This window comes from Oryctolagus cuniculus, chromosome 6, assembly GCF_964237555.1.
Source record: "Oryctolagus cuniculus chromosome 6, mOryCun1.1, whole genome shotgun sequence".
Lineage (NCBI taxonomy): Eukaryota > Metazoa > Chordata > Mammalia > Lagomorpha > Leporidae > Oryctolagus > Oryctolagus cuniculus.
Window position 1 is genome coordinate 146,302,321 of NC_091437.1, and position 19,790 is coordinate 146,322,110.

General features: G+C 44.1%; 1 protein-coding gene across 1 annotated transcript in view; it reads right to left on the bottom strand.

Annotated features, from left to right (window-relative positions):
• The window catches only part of SNTB1 (syntrophin beta 1), a 292,673-nt gene that overhangs the window by 11,211 nt on the left and 261,672 nt on the right, over positions 1 to 19,790 (bottom strand). The gene's annotated exons all lie outside the window — the stretch shown is intronic.

Sequence of the window (19,790 nt, forward strand, 5' to 3'; positions counted from 1 at the left end):
TTCTGATTTGGAACCGAAGATGTCCACCAGCCCCTACTCTTCACCATGGTTTTCTGTATCTTCTCTCCAATGGTAGAGTGGGATTAAGAGAGCACCCAAGAAATGTGCATCTGGTTGAATGTACAGAGAGTTGAATAATATGACTTTAACCTGTGTAAACTGAACCATTCCCAGTTACAACGAAAAAGAAATAAGGTATAGGAAAGGATTTAAACATGGTGCGATCTTTTTTTCCACCATTCTATTCCTGAGAATGCACACAAGTATGTCTGAGTATCAGCATGAGATGGAAGAGTCAATCTACCACTTTCCGAGCTAGACTTAGTTCTTCTGTGCCTTCTGTAGTGTGGAGCACCTGGCTGCACTGAATGTACTTCTGAGCATGCATATTATTTTTTCCATGCAAGAAGCCTTCAAGTGCAAGCAAGCAACCCATGCTTCAGCTGAGGCAGCAATCTGTGTATCTGTTAGAGCCTGAGAAAGAACTGGCAGTTCTGGACTTCTTAAGACATGATAGAGAAATGGACTTCAGGGGATATTCAAGAGGAATTTTACAGCATAAAATTTTCATGCTGGTTTTAGAACATACGCTCAGCATAAAACTTGACTTCTATATTAAATATTTTTGGAAAAGCCCCCTTAAAATGTGAAAAATCCAAGTGCTCTAAGCACCATCTTGTGAGTTGGCCATGGTTCCTACTTCTCATTGTCACCTTTAAATACTCATGTTCCCTCTTGCTTCTTGGTATCTCACTCTCTTCTTGGGAATCTCTCATATCAATCATTTGCAGGGTAGCAGAAGTATAATTTAGTAAATGTTCCTGCTGTCCAGGGAACTTGCGTTTCCATCCTTATCTTTTAATACAGAAAGCGACACTTCACCATTTGCAAGAGAAATGTCAGGTGTCTATCCACATCGTGGCTAGGAAAGTTATTAGGCAAAGGGCTTACTGCTTTTAGATTAAAAATTGCACAAGGGAAATCCAAAATCTTTATTTTTTCTTGTAAACCTAAACACCATAGAACAAAATCACCAGTGTAGCAGAACATATGATACAGCCTTCTGAATTTCTAGCAGTAAATTTGTTGGCTAGCTCCAGCTTTTCTTCACTTACAGAGTTGGAATCAGGCAGGTGGGAGGGTATGCAATGCCAAGTTGAAGACCAAGTTGAAAAGCATTTTGGTTGCATGATTCACTGAAGATATAGAAATTTCATGGTATCTAGTAGTGCATAGGCCAGAGTGAAGGGAAGCGGCTGTTGGTGTGGGTGCCCACACATAGGACTTTCACATGTAGAGACTCCAGCTCGGGAGTGGGGAGGGCATTGAGCAGAACTGACTAGGAAGCTGCTAGGGGATTCTGCATTAGGTCAGGCAGAAGAAAACAGAGATCATTTCTCTAAAATCTAATATAGGTTTTAAAGGAATTGAGGGTCAGGTAAAAACCTAAGAAAAGGTACCTATAAGAAACAGTGTATAATGTGTTCTTAGTTGCTCAAATTTTGATACTAAAGGTGTTTAGATTTTAGTTGATTTAAGAAATCTATCTAGCTTTTTAAGAGCTGTTTCAGTTGGGCACAGTTAGAACACTGCTTGTTAAACTCATCAGGGACCCTGAATGGGGACACAGGTTTGGGACATACAAAAGGCTGTATGAGAACCCCATTATCAGGGCCAGAGTTGCATTGCAGTGGATCAAGTCGCTGTTTGTGATCCCCTCATACCATGTCAGAGTCCAATTTGAGTCCCTACCACTCCGCTTATGACCCAGCTTTCTGCTAATGCACCTGGGAGGGCAGTTGATGACAGTCCATGCATGAGGGCCCCCAGGAAAATCTGGAGACAGACCCTGCTCCTGACTTTAGCTTGGTCAAGACCTGCCTGTTGTGGCCATTTGGGGGGGTCAACCAGTGGATGAAAGATCTCTCCCTCTGTCGCTCTGCCTTTCAAACAAAACTCTCTCTCTCAAAAAAAAGAACCCTATTGTTAGACATATAGATTTTTATCGAACATTTATTTTGTATTAGAACTTGGCTTTAAAACTGTAAAGTACATTGCAAGTATGCCATGCTGCCAGTGTTGGGCCTGGCATTCTGGTGTAGGAGGTGAAGCTGCCCTCCTGCAAGGCTGGCATCCCATGTGAATGTCCATTTGATCCTGGCTGCTCTGCTTCCAGTCTGCCTCTCTGCTAATGTGCCTGGAAAGGCAGTGGAAACATGGCCCAAATGCCTGAGTCCCTGCCACCCACATGAGAGACCTGGATAGAGTTCTGGCTCCTGGCATTGGCTGCAGAGTTGAACCAAAGGATGGAAGATTTCTCTTTATCTTTCTGTAATTCTGCCTTTCAAATAAATCAACAAATATTATGAAAAAAGTTTCTGGAATGTAGAATTTAAAGCTAGTAAATAATGAATCACAACCACATAAAGGTAGTGCTGTAAAGATTAAATAATCGGCCGGCGCCGCGGCTCACTAGGCTAATCCTCCGTCTGTGGCGCCGGCACACCGGGTTCTAGTCCCGGTCGGGGCGCCGGATTCTGTCCTGGTTGCTCCTCTTCCAGGCCAGCTCTCTGCTATGGCCTGGGAGTGCAGTGGAGGATGGACCAAGTCCTTGGGCCCTGCACCCTCATGGGAGACCAGGAGAAGCACCTGGCTCCTGGCTGCAGATCAGCACGTTGCGCTGGCTGCAGCGCGCTGGCCGTGGCAGCCATTGGAGGGTGAACCAACAGCAAAAAGGAAGACCTTTCTCTCTGTCTCTCTCTCACTGTCCACTCTGCCTGTCAAAAAAAAAATTTAATAATAATCAACATCTCTACCTAGCACAGAAACGTGCATACAGTTAATACTCAACATATTTCTAGCCCTCACCCCACCCTCCATTTTCTTTTTTTAACAATACTATTCCTATTCAACAGGATTAAAAATAAAATGTAATGAAATATGAGGTCTTTAAAAACTTCATGGAAAATGTATATAAAAAAATAAATAGATTCTATTTTTTGTACCAAAGACTAACTTATATTTTACTTTTTCATTTATTTTTTTATTATTTGAGAGGCAGACAGACAGAGAGCTCCCATCAACTGGTTAGTTTGCCCACTAAATATCTGCAAAGGCCAGGCCAAACCTGAGAGCTGAGAACTCAATTCCCATCTCCCATATGTGTGGAAGAAACACAACCATTTGAGCCAGTACCTGCTGCTTCCCATCATCTGCATGAGTGGGCAACGGGAATCAGGAGCCAGAGCAGGCACTTTAATGAGAACTAGCACGTCAACTGCTAGACCACACACCCTCACTAACTTATCTTTCAACTCCATTTATCCACAAACCTTTTGAAGTACCCTTGTCTTTAGAGAATTTAATTCAGTACTTGCCAAATCATAGTTGCACAAGAACTGGCTCCCTTATGCCTTCCCAAACTGGTCTTCATTCTCTAGCCCCTAAATTTCTGTCCCAAGGATCTCTACTCTGTCACAACCCAAGGCCAACACCAATACACTGTAGAAGAAGCAGCAAAGTAAGAAAGAGATGTACCACTCTCATGGAGAGTGCCATTTGTGAATTTCCTACTGTCTCTTGATTTTTCCCAAGAGAGACCATAAGATTGAGTCCAACAATAACAAAAAATACAATTTGTTAGAAAATTGACATTTGAAGTGTGAATTCACATTTAGTACATTCAAATCTGGGTAGAAGGAATTAAATCACTAACAGAACAAAGCCAGATGAAAGCCCAGGAATCAGACTGACAAATACCATGCATAGGAGTCCTTCAAGGAGAAGCCCCGCCCGCTACAGCAATGAGGAGAAGAATGGACTCTGGGGGAAGGACCATTGGTGTTCTTTGCTATTCACCTCAAAGCTAAATTCTCATCGATTAAAAGACAAGGGAAGAGGATGAATGGATTTTTTTTAACTAAGCAAGCATGAATTATCTAATATTTATTTTAAAGAATCAGCTGATTTGGCCGGCACCGTGGCTCACTAGGCTAATCCTCCACCTTGCGGCGCTGGCACACCGGGTTCTAGTCCTGGTCGGGGCACCGGATTCTGTCCCGGTTGCCCCTCTTCCAGGCCAGCCCTCTGCTGTGGTCAGGGAGTGCAGTGGAGGATGGGCCAAGTCCTTGGACCCTGCACCCACATGGGAGACCAGGAGAAGCACCTGGCTCCTGGCTTCGGATCAGTGCGGTGTGCCGGCCGCAGCATGCCGGCCACGGCGGCCATTGGAGGGTGAACCAACGGCAAAAGGCAAAAGGAAGACCTTTCTCTCTGTCTCTCTCTCTCACTGTCCACTCTGCCTGTCCAAAAAAAAAAAAAAAAAAAAAAAAAAAAAAGAATCAGTTGATTTTCCATCTTTGGAATAACAGACATGTTAAATTATGTGTTCTTCTGCAGATATCCATATTGGTTTGGTGAAATGCACAGTATTTTATGTAAACACTGAGAGAAAGCAGATTGTGTTTTCTGCTGCCCAGTGTGTATACTGGTAACACACTGGGATATATTCTTCAGGTAAAATCACATGAAATACATCAGATATCCCAGATAGGCTTATGATGTGCATTTTCTGGTTGGAGTATTACATAGACCTATAAAATCATTATACATATGCTATGTGTAAATGTAGGAAAATTAATGGACATATGCCTGAAACTTCGAGCTCTATAACTTGACTATGTAAAAGAAAAGCTTGGGAGCAAATCCATTACAATGTCAAGCAGTTTTAAGGTTATTTCTTCTTTGAGTCTTAAAATATCCTTTAAGAAACATCCTATACCACTTAAAGATTAATTTCAAAAAACTATGAAACTGTATCGAATTTGTACATGTTGACTCCATGTGTCATACATGTTTTGTTGGTGTACTTGTTTACTGTTAATGAACATTCAGTGTAGGAATACTGGATGTGCTCATATATGCCCTCCCGCATTCGTTTGTGTCTGGGTTATTCTAAATCATCCAGATCTTGCTCTTACCACCTAATATGTCCAGGCTGTGACTCTGGAATAGCCCTTCTCAGAAGAAGTTAATTGATCCACAGGGGAGGAAACCTACACCTGTGACCTCGTTGTTCTCTTACACTAAACAACTGGCCTCTACCAAGTGAGAGAGCAGAGATGCTGAGACCTGTGAGTTGAAATTATAGGATATTTTTGGAGTTGGGGGTGTTTTGAGGGTCACAGAGGAACTTCCAGCCCTATTCATGTCCATTGTCCCCTCTGTCCTCACCTGGAACATGAAAATCACTAACCCATTCATTCATTTATCAATTAAGATTTCACAATTCACCAGCTGACACATTCAATAAACATTCAGGCAGCCCTGTAGTGGGCTGAATTCATGTTCCTAGCTCCCAGTATGACCAGGTTTGGAAACACGGCCTACAAGGAGATTATAAAGGTTAAGTGAAGTCCTAAGGGTAGTGCTTTAATCCAACAGAACCAGGTGCTGTAAGAGGAAGAAGACACTGAAGACCTCTCTCCCTCTATGTGTTCTCAGAGACAAAGGCAAGTGAGCACTCAGCAAGAAGGCACCACCTGCGGGCCTCACCCAGAATCAACTTGGATAGCCCTGTAATCTTAAGGTTCTAAGCTCCAGAACTATAAGAACTAAATTTCTGTTGTTTTAAGCCACCCAGTCTGTGATATTTTGTTATGACAGCCCAGGAGACTAATAAAAACACATACTCTAAACAATTCTGTCACAAAATTTTCCTTTGGATTGTCAACAGTAAAAAGCTGGGATGATACATAGAAATGTGGATATTCACCAACCACTATAGCACTTCAAGGAGGACAGACAGAGAGCTGGCTGCTTTACAAATCATGGATTTCAAAGTGGGGAGGACACTGGACAAGACAAGATCAAGATTCTTTCTCCTCTTGTGTTATGTGGGCCACTCTGGTGATAGGAGTGGCAGCTAGTAGGAAGAGACGGAGGTAAATAGTGGGATAATTTAACTTGCACATATGCTGAAATCTTTCCCTCGAGACGAATTTGCACTGGTGCATTGGCACATTGCCAACCCCTAGACCATAAAATAATCTTGGAAACCGTGTTCCATTAGTCTGCTCACTGAGCATCTCCACTCTCTCTGCTCAGATAGCTCACAGGCAACTCAGAATGAAGACAAGCAAAAGCAATATTGCACGAGGCCCTTAAGATCTTAAGAACACACTACCTGGGGCTGGTGTTGTGGAGCAGTGGCTAAGTCATTGCCTGTGATGCTGGCATCGAATATTGTAGTGCCAGCTCAAGTCCCTGCTTAGCTTTTGATCCAGCTCCCTGCTAATGTGCCTAGGACACCAGTAGAAAACTGCCCAAGTACTTGAACTCCTGCAACCCATGTAGGAGACCCGGTGGTGTTCTAGGTTCCAGTGTCAGCCTGGCACATCCTGGGGAGTGAACAGATGGAAGATCTTTCTTTTTCCCTCCCTCTCTGTAACTCTGCCTTACAAATAAATAAAAATAAATTGTAATAAAAAGAGGACTCACTACCTGGGTTCTAAGTTCGATAACCACAGGATCCTCAAAGAACCATGTCCGTTGTCCATTGTAAAAGCCATCATGTTTATACTGAGTCAAAATTCTACTCAAAAGAAATAGTCATTTATATGAGAAATTCAGAATCCAAAAGAGAAGATTCCTAACAATGCCAAAGACAATAAGAGTCATTCTTAAGCTGTCTACAGCACAGCTGGTTAAAGATAGAGGCGTCCCTGCGTCTTCAGGCTCCCAGAAGGCAGTAACATTCCGAAAGGAGCTCCTTGCCATACACCAAGGTCTGGGAAGGACTAAAACACAACATAAATAAATGAAGCTCAGGGGGACTCTTCGGGGAACCAGGGAACTAAGCAAGAGGTGGGAGCACTAAGAAGTGCAAATTACATCATAATTTTCAAAACACAGATTCTATGACAGTGTTCCCAAACAAGAGTCTGCTTTGAATTGCTTAAATAATAATTTTTGGTTTTGGAAAGGAGAAAGTATTGTTCATGGAGCCTATATGGCCTTCCTACATTCAACAGTTTTGCTTGGAAACAAGATGACTAGAAAAGTAGTAGATAAGGTGAATACTCAGTATTGTGGCAAAATTTCCTTCAATATTCATTTGCATTTAAAAGTAATCAGTGTTGGATACAAAGTTTGCTTTGTAAATGAGTGTGGCCTTCATGGATCAATTTAATTAGGGATAGGGATAGAGCTATGTCCTCAGATGTATCCTGCTAAACATTTTCACCAGTGACTTGCATGGAAGGTTGTAGACGACACAGGCATCAAATCAGTGGATGGTCCATGACTAGGAAGAGGAAACAATCAGGATGTGAGACAGTTGACCACTGCAGTTAGAGATAAAATACCAACAACACTAGAACAGGTCAGATACAGTGTAAAAGCACCAATGGAAATATGGTTGCTGATTGGCTGAATCCAAAGCAGCCAGTAACACTGATGTGAATTTAATCTGCATACTGGAACTAAACAGATGATAGTCCTATATTCTGTACTGATCAGACTGCACTTGAAATACAGTATTCATTCCCAGGTAACAAGTGTCTTTAAGAGAGAACTTGGGGCTGGCACTCTGGCCTAGGAGGTTAAGTCACCTCCTGCAACACCGGCATCCCATATGGGTGCTGGGTTGGTTCAGGGTTATTACACTTCTGATAATGTGCCTGGGAAAAGCAGTGGAAAATGGCCCAAGTGCTTGGGCCCCTGTACCCATGTGGGAGACCAGGAATATGATCCTGGTTTTGGACCAGCCCAACTCTAGCCATTGAGGTCACTTGGGGGTGAACCAGTGGATGGAAGCTCTCTCTCTAACTCTGCCTTTCAAATAAAATAAATCAATCTTAAAAAATCTTAAAAAAAAAAAAAAAGTTCCTTTGCTTTAGAGAGTGAGAGAGAATGAGAGTGCCGGCGCCTCAGCTCAATAGGCTAATCCTCCACCTAGCGGCGCTGGCACACCGGGTTCTAGTCCCGGTCGGGGCACCGGATTCTGTCCCGGTTGCCCCCTTCCAGGCCAGCTCTCTGCTGTGGCCCGGGAAGGCAGTGGAGGATGGCCCAAGTGCTTGGGCCCTGCACCCCATGGGAGACCAGGAGAAGCACCTGGCTTCTGCCATCAGATCAGCGCGGTGCGCCGGCCGTGGCGGCCATTGAAGGGTGAACCAACGGCAAAAGGAAGACCTTTCTCTCTGTCTCTCTCTCACTGTCCACTCTGCCTGTCAAACAAACAAACAAACAAACAAATAAAAAGAAAAGAAAAAAAAGAGAATGAGAGTGAGAGAGACCTTAACGTTTTTGTGCCATAATCTCTTTCCCAGTCCAGTGAAGCCTGTTGTCCCCTAATCTGAGTAATGTGTGCAAATGCACAAAATAAACAGAATTACAAAGGAAACCAGTGCTACTGAACACCACTCTATACAAACACATTAGATGACACCAAAACACACCATCGAAACCAACTTCATAAAGAGCATAGTTTTGAAATATTTTGTCTTGAAAATAGAGAACTTTGGGTAGGAATGGAAAAGAGGACGGGCTAAACATAAATGCATGTGATATCTGTGGGAGTGTCCAAGCACAGGCCACTCAGGGATTTCCCAGGCATGCTCAAGAGCCTTCTTCCCTGGAGAATCCACGGTTTCATTTTGCCATCCCTTGACCGTGGCCCACCCAGGGAGAGCCACACTTCGACAGATGCTTTGCTGGCTGAGAGTGAAGGTCAGGCAGGCGTGTTTCCAGCAAAGCTGAGGCCGCTGGAGCTGGTCACCAGCTGGTGTTCTGTAAAGGCTGTTGCGTATTTGTCAGCACTGCCAGTGGCTGGGTAAGAAGCTGCTGGGGGAAACAAATTTGCTGTTGACACGACAGTGATCTACTGGAACTCAAGACCAGGCACATCGCCAACTGATCTGCTCCTTGACGTAGGTACCCTCCCCCCCGGCTTCCCATACATTTATCCCCCTCGTATATGATCAACACTTTAACTTTCTTTCTGTACATCTTCAGGGTAGAAGCCTGGTCTCACTGTGGATTCCAAGGTGTCTAGCACTCTCCCAACACATGGTAGGCGTTCCCTGAATGTTGGCTGATTAACTCCATGGTTTTCAAAAACATCTTTCAAATGAGAGTGTGAGTTTGAGAAAAGAAAGTATATACACACACATATACACAATTGATCTATTTTGAAATGCCTTGAAATCAGGGCCACAAGGCCTCCTAACGGACTTTTTTTTTTTTTTCTTTTTTTGTAGACCACACTTGGGTACACATTACTGCAGCCAGATTCTGAGAACTATGTGTCAAGTGAATGTCCACAGAACAAAGATTTTAGAAGTCAGGGTCAGTGCTGTGGTGTGATAGGCTAAGTCTCTGCCTGCAGTGCTGGCATCCCTTACGGGTGCCAGTTTGTGTCCTGGCTGCTCCACTTCCAGTCCAGCTCCTTGCTCATAGCTTGGGAAAGCAGTGGAAGATGGCCCAAGTGTTTGGGCCTCTGTACTTGTGTGGAAGAAGCTCCTGGCTCCTGGCTTTGGATGAGCCTAGCTCTGGCCATTGCAGCCATGTGTGGAGTGGACCAGTGAGTGGAATACCTTTCTCTCTGTCTCTCCCTCTATAAGTCTACCTGTCAAATAAATAAAGAAAAATCTTTAAAAAATATTTTAGACATCATTATTTGGACATTTGAGAAGGTAGGGCTACAATTTGCCTGGGTTTTCCCATTCTGCCAGGGAATAGTCGCTTTGCATTCCTCAAGATTCCTCACAAAGATCTGTCCTGATCTACAGTCTCAGGGGGACGCTGAAATAGTTATTTATCTTTCAATTATTTTACATTTTTGGCTATTTGTGTACTCTTAAAAATACAGCTATCTGTCTCGTATCTGTAGCAGAGACTAAAACTACAACAACCAGGAAAATGCTGTTTCCTAACAGAACATACTTTTTCTGACACAATCAGAAAAAAATACTGGCATCCTGAGACAGGCTTTTACGCTGCAATTCACACCCAATTTCTACGTTTTGTCTGAAACCACTTTAAGTCCAAGGACAAGCTTCTTTTCCCTGGTTACAAAATGCAGATACAGATTCTCATGATTGGAAGCAAAGGCACAAACCTCAGTAAGATTTCACAATTCCTATGAGCTAGGAGTATGAATAAGTGAAAAAAGTACAGAAAGAGAAGGGAATGAATGAAGCCCCAAGCAGGAGGTAGCACAGCAGGGGGTAACAGGATTCAAATCTCAGCTCTGTTACTTGCTAACTTATTAACTGTGGGACCACGCCTGAGCTTCCTCAACTCCAAAATGGAGCTAATACTATGCCTAACTCACAATGTTGTTGTGAGGATTAAATGAGGTAGTATGCGAATACTGCAAGACATAAAATGTATGCTCATGGCCCTGGGTGATCCTGTACCTGGCTGGGAGACTGCCCACGTAGGGGGTTACCTGACTGCTGCCAGGTTGCAGGAGCCCCAGGCACATTTCCCCCACCCCTGCTAATCGGGTAAACTGGTATGGCCCAGGCCCGTCAGGGAGGCTATATAGCCTACGTGAACTTCAAGCTGATTGGAGAAGCATAGCAGCACCAGTACTGGCTCTATCCTATAGAATTAACTACGCGCCCCCTGCCTGCCCTTTAGAAGGTGTGCTTGATCGTTACTAAATGGACATGCTTCATGTCTAAGCATGCTGTTGCCCCACCATCCCTGCAGTGTGGACCTTGCAGAACAAGTCTGTACAGAGCCATCATTTTCATTAGAATGTAAGTTCAATCAGGGTGGGATGTTTTATTGAATGAGTTCCTTCTGTATCCTGAGCACCTGGAATGGGTCCAAGCACATATCAGGCACTCAGTAAACATTCGTTAAGTGAGTTACTGAACGAGAAGCTAGTGTGATCCGTGACTGCGGTATGACTTCACTTCCACCTCCAGTCCTGCACACAAGGCAGCGATAGCTACTACTACATTCAAAGCACTAATTTAGCCATCAACAAAGGTGACCTTGAGAGGCACTGGGGATGAAATGTGTGAGAACAGCCTTGCATCCATTTCCTGTTTCTGCTTTTAAATCTATCTTTAGCAACTGATGTTTTTAGGAGTAACTTGTTTGTTCAGAAAGTTAGAGTTAACTTTTTGGTTTAAGGGGTAGAGGTGACTTTTATTCCAAAAAAAAAATGAGTCTTAAGATATCACATTTATGGCTGGGAGCGAGCCAGTTTAAACAATTGTATATGATTATCTGGTCCCTAAGCCACACAGAAAGAAAGGATAAAATCTCTTAAAATTACTTCAAATGCCCAAAGTGGTAGGTCCCATGACACTCAGAGTGGCTGCCTGATAAGACTACTTTCAGGCCAAACCCATGTCCAACACTCAGGAGAGGAGGCAGTAGGGAATTTTTTTCCTGCTGATCAGGTCTAGTGTGTCTCTCTGTCCCAGCAACTGGGGTCCTGGGCAGCATGTTGTTTCTGGATTCCTCAGTATATGCCTCCTCACCAGACTGGTTTTGAGAAAAACAACAAAAACAACAACGACAACAATAAGAAATACCAAAAAACCCTCACAGGAATGCTTATGCACTAATTTCATTCGAGATAAGTATTAGAGGATGTTGCATAAAATGTTCCATACAAAAACATTATTATTAATATCCTTAATTAAAACAACAACAGTTGCAGCACACAGATTGAGCCAAATTAGTAAAATTACATATTAGGTAACTGGGTTGCTAAGCAATCTTACATCCTCATTTTACTTAATTGCTGTAATTAACATCTCCCAGCAGATGCCAAAATGCAAGCTACAAGAAAAAAAAAGAAAAAGAAAAAGAGCAAGGAAGGAAACAAGGAGGGAAGGAGGGAGGAAGAAGAGGAGGAAAGTAGGGAGGGAGCACCGGTCAGATTTGTTCAATGAATCTGGTGATCTCAAATACTTTCACACACTGCCCCCATCAATGGAGCCTAGCAGTCTACTGGCTTACCAGGAAAGGGTGAAGGACAAAGAATGATTAAGAAGTACCAAACTGGGGCCGGTGCTATAGCACAGCGGGTTAAATGTCTGCAGTGCTGGCATCCCATATGGGCGCTGGTTCTAGTCCCGGCTGCTCCTCTTCCAATCCAGCTCTCTGCTGTGGCCTGGGAAAGCAGTGGAGGATGGCCCAAGTGCTTGGGCCCCTACACCCATGTGGGAGACCAGGGAGAAACTCCAGTTTCTGGACGTTGTGACCATTTGGGGAGTAAAGCAGCAGATGGAAGAGATCTCTCTCCCTAACTCTGCCTTTCAAATAATAAATAAATCTTTTAAAAAAAATACAGTTCTGGCTTCAGAGGACTACTCAATACTGCCTCCCCAGTTTAAAAAAAAAAAAAAAAAAGGAAGTACCAAACTGTTAGGTAGTAGGGGCTGGCCAGGAACCTTCTACCTCCAGCCCAAAACAGGTGATCCATCACCTCATTTCTGTCTTTGAAACTTCCATTAGCCTAAGTCTCATTTTTTTTTTTTTGACAGGCAGAGTGGACAGTGAGAGAGAGAGAGAGAGAGACAGAGAGACAGAGAGAAAGGTCTTCCTTTTCCGTTGGTTCACCCCCCAGTGCCGCTATGGCCAGCACGCTGCAGCTGGCGCACCGCACTGATCCGAAGCCAGGAGCCAGGTGCTTCTCCTGGTCTCCCATGCGGGTGCAGGGTCCAAGGACTTGGGCCATGCTCCACTGCACTCCCTGGCCACAGCAGAGAGCTGGACTGGAAGAGGGGCAACTGGGACAGAATCCGGCGCCCCAACCAGGACTAGAACCCAGGGAGCTGGCGCTGTAGGTGGAAGACTAGCCTAGTGAGCTGCGGTGCTGGTCCAAGTCTCATTTCTAAAAAAGTTGGCATTATTGAATAATAGCAACCATAAGCAAAGACCAACTAAAGATAGGACTGTGAGCAACAAAACAGTTTGGAGTTGGGTCTTGACTATCAGGCAGTATTAATCCAGGTGGAAACAAGGAGTTGGCCTCCATACCTTTCTCATGGCCTGGTGATCTTTCATGACTGGCAGCAGTGACAAGAAGCAAGGAAAGTGGACAGAGACATGTGAAAGGTCATGTGGAAACACAATCTCAGTGTCCAAGCTGACTCTTTCACAGTGCTTCTGTGAGCTTCCCTACCTCAAGAAGGAATGCAAGGCTCTGTGCAGTACACCAGCTGCACAGAATCTCAGTTAGTATCCAGAATTTGAACCCAGTCCATGTGACGCACAGTCCATACTCTTCCCATCTGTCCTGAAAAGGGGGCCCAAGTCCCAACATCAACTAGAGGTGGAGAAAGGAACTCAAAGGGAAGAGTAAAATGAAGACTTCAGGTCGAGTACAGATTTAATTTATCCATGTGCTGCCCTTCTGTGCTGTGATGGGTATCCACATATCCTACTATTCCTAAGTCTTGGGACAGTCTTTGAAGTCAACCATCTTTTATTACTTAGCATTGTTCCAGCTGTAATTTTTTAAATATATTCTATGAATTGTATGATTCCTTCTTACATGTTCTCTCACCCATCTATGCTTTAATTAGTTCAACATATGCCACAGTGTGTACAGAATACATATTATAAAAAGATCTTCCAGAGTTTCTGCATGTAAGGTAATGACAATTAAGATCAGTCATAGTTTCATGGAGAAACAAGGAAGCCATGAATAAAAATCCTGAACCATCCACTCTTAGAACAGCCTTTTATTTGTCTCCTATTTTGCTTTATAATTCCTAACATCGCTCCCCACTACAATGTAGGTCTCCAACAGGAACCTGTTAAAACTCTCTCATATTGAGCTTAACAGTTCTCCCACAGAGGAAGCCATCCACGGGCTGTGTGTGTCTGCGGCGTGTTCCAAAGCAGCATTCAGAGCTGGCTTCGTGGTGTGAGTTGTGTTCCAAGTTCCCTCACCTCCAGCTTGCACTCCCCATAATCCAACAGCTTGAGGCCCTTACTTCTTACATCTCAGTGCCTTTAAGACACTGCATCCCTGATGAAATGCAGTGTTACTTCTAGGGTCAGTCATTCACATGGCTTGCTGTTGCTACCATTTATCAATCACTTATTACATGTAAGTCATCGACTTAACATTTACTATAGTATCTCCATCCGCCCTGTTGATCGGTGTAAGATGATACTATGGTCCCTTCACACAGATGAGGGCATTCCGACTTGAAGATCGCAGTCTTGGGATTCAACTCTTGGTTTGCCTAAATCCTAATCTGTGGATCTCCCCCCACCAACTCTGAGGAGCTCAGGATTACTAGGTGGGGAGGACGGCAGGCCAGCAGCTAGCCAGTCCGCAAGGTAAACAGGAACAATGGGATGGCTGTATGTGGAAGACAAATGCTAGCCTTGTCGGCTTGATGTGGTGTGGCTTTTTGGGAATGTAGACACTTTCCTGTCACTCTAGGGAATGCCCACGGCTATTCTGACATGCCCTGAGAGTGGGGATGCCTTGCAGGCTTAGCATGCAAATCACAGGCTGATTATAACTTAATGTTTGACAAATGCAATTGACCAAACTTCCCCAGTGAAAAGCTTCCAAAAATTTCAGAGGCTGGCCCGAGGCAGCAACTACTTTTAGCATTTAGAAACAGGTTAGTTCCTCAGGCACCAAAGATCACTCTGCATGTTTAGTAGAACTGCTCAGTGCTCTTGGCTCTCAAGTGGCGTGGAAGTAGCGTGCACAGTTCTCAGTGCCTATAATATCATGCAAGGCAACTCCACACCCTCCTCTCAGGCCCATGGGTCAGCAGACTGGGCTCAGAGCAACATCAGTCTTTTTACAAACTCTGTGTTTCTAAAAGTTCTGCCAGCCACAGAGACCGGGTGTGCAGAATTTCCCAGCTAAATCTCCTCTAAAAATTCCAGAAATATTGCGACCTTAATCCTCGCTCCCTCTAGAACCATCTCACTTGCCAATTATGACGACAGTGACAAAAAAACCAACACTCTTACTCCATATGGGCAAGTGTACCTTTTTTTAAAAATGCTCAGCAATATCAAATAAATTTTGGATAAGCAAAAAATGTTTTCCCAAGGACTCATAAAAGGCCGAGCGATGATAATAGCTGAAATTACAACATGTTCGCAAGCTTCCCAGGGGTGCTGTGATAAATTGCACTGCTGATGCACAGGGCTGCCTTTGGAGTTTTGTGAGCAGGAGAAATGACTGCTCGTAAACCTCACTGCTTGGCGGTCGACACCAAGAACACGTTGCGAGCATGTCTGCTGCCATGGGTAGGAGACACAATCAGATTTTCATCTTACAGAAAAATATAAATTAGATGTACCTGGGCCTCAAAAATGCCACCCAGGAAAACAAACCAACTAGGAACTGTCTGAAAGAGTAATTCGATTTGGAAGAAACCTGTTTCCTATCGGCTACAGTCCCAGCCACTCTCTCTCTAACACTGTGAACAAAGCTTGGCAGCACTGCCAAAGGGGAGGGCCAGCTGATAGTGGCCCAGTCCTGCTTCAGGCTGGGCACCTGCTTAATAAGGCTCTCGATGTATCAATGCCATGAATGGAACCGTGTCTTTCCCCCGGATTCGTGTGTTGAGGCTCTAACCTTCAATGTGACTGCACTTGGAGATGGGGCAGATTAATGAGCTACTGAAGGTAACTGTCACCACAGAAGTGGGCCCTGATCCAACAGGATCAGTGTCCTTATGAAAGACACACCAGACAGCTCACACACAAGGAAGAGGTTACAGGAGGGCACAGAAAGAGGTGGCTGGCTACAAGCCAGAAAGGGGACCTTCACCAGAAACCTACGTGGGGTTCACCCTTATCTTGGACCTCCAGCCTCTAGAAATGTAGGAAAGTAAATTTCTGCAGTTTAAGCCGCCCAGTCTATATTACAGGTTAAATATTCCTAATCTGAAAATCCAATATATAAAATGCTTCAAAATTATAAATTTGTTAAATGCTGAAATGATACCATAAGTGGAAAATTCCATACCACAATGCATGAAAAATATTGTATAAAATTACCTTCAGGCTATGTTTATAAGATGTTTATGAAATATAAGTAAATTTCATGTTTGGACTAGAGTTCCATTCCCAAAATACATCATTATGTATATGTAAATATTCCAAAATCCAAAAAATTCAAAATCTGAAATATTTCTGGTCCCAAGCATTTTGTATGAATAATATTATACTATACTCATATTTTAATTTTCATAATCACCACACAATAAAATATTAGGATTCTACTTTTCAGTTGAGGAAACCAAGTCCCTGCTACCAACATAGGAGCCAAATAGAATTCTGGGCTACTGGCTTTGGCTTGGCCCAGCCTTGGATGTTGTGGGCATTTGGAGACTCAATAAGTGGGTAATAGGACTCAGTCTCTCTCCTTCTCCTCTCTGTCTCTGCCTTTCAAATAAAAAGGAAAATAAATAAAAATTTTAAAAATTAAATTAATTTTAAAATTAAATTTAAAAATTTAAAAATTTTAAATTTTAAAATTAATTTGAGTGTTTAGCTGAATAGTTTAGAAGCCTGTATCCTGTATCAGAGTGCCTGAGTTCAACACCTGGCTTTGGCTCTGGCTCCTAATTCCAGGTTCTTGTCAACACAGACCCTGGGGAGGCAGTGGTGATGGCGCAAGTTACCAGAGTTCCTGTGCTGCACGTAGGGGACCTGAATTGAGTTTCCAGTTCCTGCTTCAGCCAATCATGGGCTGATATGGGCGTTTGTTGAGTGAACCAGAGGATGGGAGCTCAGTCTCTTGAATGATTAAATTAAGAAATAGAGAAAAGACTTATTGGAGCTAGTTTATGCCAAGTGCTGGGTACTTAGCGAGCATTTGATCTGCTTTCGTTTTCTCTCCAAGGCCACCGTTAGTGCTGTAGCCAGGCCAGCGCCGCCTGAACTCGGTGTACCACCCACTTGGCCAAGAATGCCCACGCCCCTTTTTCTAGCTCCCAAGCCTTGTTTCTGGGGTGAGTTGTCGCCCAGGCTTCAGCTCAAGCATTGCTTTCACTGTGAGGGCTCCTTGGCCAATCTCCAGGCAGAGGTACACACTTTCTGCTGTATTTGTTCCAAGAGATTCCTTGCATGCCCTGCACACCAGTTCACTTTATTTGAGACTGGCATGGCATGGCAGAGACAGGTTCACTAGTTTGAATGTTTTCACTTCTTTACTCCTTGCTCCAATTATAATTCCTGGAACACAGAAGGCACTTTATAAATATTGATGAATGAATAAATGAAAAAGCAGTCTCTATTGATCTGAAAGCCTAGAAACTGAGGAGAAAGCTCTCTACTGGCATTAATTTTATTTTCTTGTTGCCTTAGAGTTACTTGTAAACTGTACCTTATTTCACCTTGAAATAAATTCATTTGAAGAGGCACAAGTCCAAGCGCCATTCGTAGAAACTGGAATACAGTGCCTGTGTGCCAGTCTTTCATTGGTTTTCGCTGTGAGAATGTCTCGATCTGAACATCGGTGCTCATAAAAGGGATTGTGGAAGTAAACTACCGAAAACGCTGGTGATTGACTGAATCTGAATGGGCCCCAAGGCATAGCCCAAATCTTTCTATGAACATTTTAACATATTAACTTTCTGATTATTGAGATTTTATGATAATGCTTTATAGTATGTTTATAGCCATTCCGCCAAAGACTTTTGAAACTTGGGAGTCTTAAATGTTATATCCTGTTAAATGTTATTATTTTTTATTTTTTATTATTTTTTTTTGACAGGCAGAGTGGACAGTGAGAGAGAGAGACAGAGAGAAAGGTCTTCCTTTTGCCATTGGTTCACCCTCCAATGGCCGCTGCGGCCAGCGCACTGCGCTGATCCGATGGCAGGAGCCAAGTATTTATCCTGGTCTCCCGTGGGGTGCAGGGCCCAAGCACTTGGGCCATCCTCCATTGCACTCCCGGGCCACAGCAGAGAGCTGGCCTGGAAGGGGGGCAACCGGGACAGAATCCGGAGCCCCGACCAGGACTAGAACCCGGTGTGCCGGCGCCGCTAGGTGGAGGATTAGCCTATTGAGCCGCCGGCGCCGGCCTAAATTTTATTTTTAAAGTGATCTAAACCTGGCTCTCAGGTCCTGAAAACCGCCTTTCTCCAGCCCTGTGGTCAATAACTTCTACTTTTCTGCTCTCTGTTATCAACTATGTCTGGAAGTAAGAAGGACTCTAAGGAATTTCAGCTCTGCCTGCTATTGACAAGTTAATGTTGTGCTACCTTTTGCTCTGCTACCAAATCTAATTCTCTTGCCCGCACTTCAGCCCTGACTAAAACCTGTGTGGCACCTTGGTCCTTCCAGGATGAGAACTTATCTGACTTCTGTCTACCTGTTGCTGAGGACAAGTGCCCCCAAACCTGAAAATCTGGGACTAAACTCTTTCTGGGGCTTGCCCCATGTTGTTCAATAATTCATTCAACAAACATTTGATATAATGCCCAATATCAGGCACTGTGACAGGAGGGCTACAAATATGATGTCAGCATGCTAAACTCTTAGGTAAAGAAAAAGGGGTATGAAAGGAATTACAACAGCCCATTGTCATAAAGCACACCTATAAAGAGTTGGCAACAGAAGCCAACTGGGAGTTGCTGGATGCCTGAAGGCAAAACTCAGGTTTGTTTCACTTTTGCTCTCAGGATACAGGCCTCAAAGGCCTATCCTATATATAGGATATAGGCCTTCAAAGAAGAGGACAGGGCTGGATGCAATAAGAACATACTTCATTCTTGGCTGCTGTGAGATAATGCTGCAATAAACATGGGAGTGTAGATAACTCTTTGATATTCTGATTTGTATTCTTTTGGATATATGCTCAGAGGTGGGGCATATGGTAGATGCATTTTTAATTTTCAGAGTTTCTCTATACTGTCTTCCATAAAGATTGCACCAATTTATTTTCCTATGAAGAGTGTACAAGAATTTCCTTTCCTCTTTATCCTTCCCAACATGTTATTGTTCTTCTTGATGACAGCCATGCTACTAGGGATGAGGTGGTATTTCATGTAGTTTTCTTTTTTTTTTTTTTAAGATTTATTTATTTATTTGAAAGTCAGAGTTACACAGAGAGAGAAGGAGAAGCAGAGAGAGAGAGAGGCCTTCCATCCGCTGGTTCACTCCCCAGTTGGCCGCAACGGCCGGAGCTGTGCTGATCCGAAGCCAGGAGCTTCTCCTGGTCTCCCATGTGGGTGCAGGGGCCCAAGGACTTGGCCCATCCTCCACTGCTTTCCCAGGCCACAGCAGAGAACCAGATTGGAGGTGGAGCAGCTGGGTCTCAAACTGGCACTCATATGGGATGCTGGCACTGCAGGCTATGGCTTTACCTGCTATGCCACAGTGCTGGCCCCTCCTGTAGTTTTGAATTACATTTTCCTGATAGTTAGTGATGTTTCTTGCTTTTTCATATGCCTGTTGGTAAGCTGTATGTCTTCCTTGGAGTAATGCCTGTTTAGGTTCTTCTACCATTTTTGAAATTGAGTGATTTTTTTTCCTATTGAAATGAAAGGGCCGGCGCCGCGGCTCACTAGGCTAATCCTCCGCCTTGCGGCGCTGGCACACCGGGTTCTAGTCCCGGTCAGGGCGCCGGATTCTGTCCCGGTTGCCCCTCTTCCAGGCCAGCTCTCTGCTGTGGCCAGGGAGTGCAGTGGAGGATGGCCCAAGTACTTGGGCCCTGCACCCCATGGGAGACCAGGATAAGTACCTGGCTCCTGCCATCGGATCAGCGCAGTGCGCTGGCTGCAGCGTGCCGGCTGCGGCGGCCATTGGAAGGTGAACCAAAAGCAAAG